Raw genomic sequence first — 1,649 nt, forward strand, 5'->3', positions numbered from 1 at the left:
CCCCTTTTCCAATAGCTCCATATTTTCTACATGACTATGCGATTAATTTCATATATCACCACACCAAGTTCCAGTACTCTACCAAGAACAATTATAGAGATATGCAATAAGAAAAATTCGACTTGTATGGGAGGTGCCATGCCCATATAAAGTTCCAGTACTCTACCATGAACATTTCTAGAGGTACTTATTATGAAAAATTCTGTTTGTATGGGAAGTGCCACGCCCCCATTTCAAATAGTCCGAATTTTTCTCCATGAGTATGCGATTGATTTCATATATCTCCATACCATGTTCGAGTACTCTACCATGAACACTTTCAGAGATATGCAGCATGAAAAATTCGGTTTTATGGAAAGTGCCACGCCTCCTTCTCCAATAACCACAATTTTTTTTCATGAGCATGCGATTGGTTTGATATATCTGCATACCAAGTTAGAGTACTCTACCATGAACACTTCCAGAGATATGCAGTATGAAATATTCGGTTTGTATGGGAGGTGCCACGCCCCCTGCACCTAGCGGTATGAAATATACTTTACATCCGATTCTCATACCTACCAAATATACACAAAAAATTTCATAAAGATCGGTCCAGCCGTTTCGGAGGAGTTCGACCACTAACACCGTGACACGAGATTTTTATATATTAGATGTTGTCTATAATTCTACTTAATTGTAAAATATAATGGGTAAAAAATTTATAAGAATATTATTTCTTGCTTAACGATTATTGCAAACTAGCAAATGCCTGGCTTGCTTCGCGCCGTCAGGAAGCTAATTTGTAGAGGGGTATCTAAATATCTTGATTCCAGCGCCAACTATGTTTTGGGTCCATTTTCTGCAGAAGCACTTCTTAAAGTTAATACCCGTTAATCCAGGTCGTACGATAAAGACGGGTTCTCTAAATATCTCGACTCCAGCGCAATCTGTCGGCAAAATCTTTTGCAAAAGTATATTTTATGATGCAGAGTATCCGACGTCGTTCGGGGTAAACAAATAAAAATATAAAACAGTAAGAAAGATTTTCAGTTGACCATAAATTAAAGGAGATATAAACTATTTTTCTTATTTTATTTAGGGCCTTCTTGTGAAAAATACTTTCATTTTTTGTTGCAGTATAGAAGCATAAATACTATTCGGACATTCCACTCGTGAGCATTCGACATATAATCACATGTCAAAGCAAAGTCTCAGAGAATACTGAACACTTATATTAAAATGGAATGTGGGAATAAATAGGACTCCTTACAGAAACACATCTTCTCCTTTGCCGCATCCAGTAATAATTCTTGCTGCAATTATAGTGGTCATAATTTTTTTTTCTAAAAATCTTGTTGCATTATTAAGGTCATAGATCCGTCTTCACGCCTATACGATGTGCCACGCCCCTTGTACAAAATCATTCTTGTATACGTTATCATTAGCGCCTACCATGGATATGTCTTCATATCAAATTTCAAATTCATGTGACGTATGATTCCGAAGTTATGCGCAAACGTCAAGCTGTGAAGTTCTACTTATATTGTGCCTTGATTGGTCTTTGTATTTTGCAAAGTTTATTGTGCTAATTTTGAGTAAAAGTTGCTATAAAAAGTGCCTACGAGCATCTTAGTGTGATAATAACCGAAGCTAAGTGAAAGTTTTGT

Source organism: Rhagoletis zephyria, unplaced genomic scaffold, assembly GCF_001687245.7.
Source record: "Rhagoletis zephyria isolate East Lansing unplaced genomic scaffold, Rhagoletis_zephyria_1.1 Rzeph_scaffold_01768, whole genome shotgun sequence".
Classification (NCBI taxonomy): Eukaryota; Metazoa; Arthropoda; class Insecta; order Diptera; family Tephritidae; genus Rhagoletis; species Rhagoletis zephyria.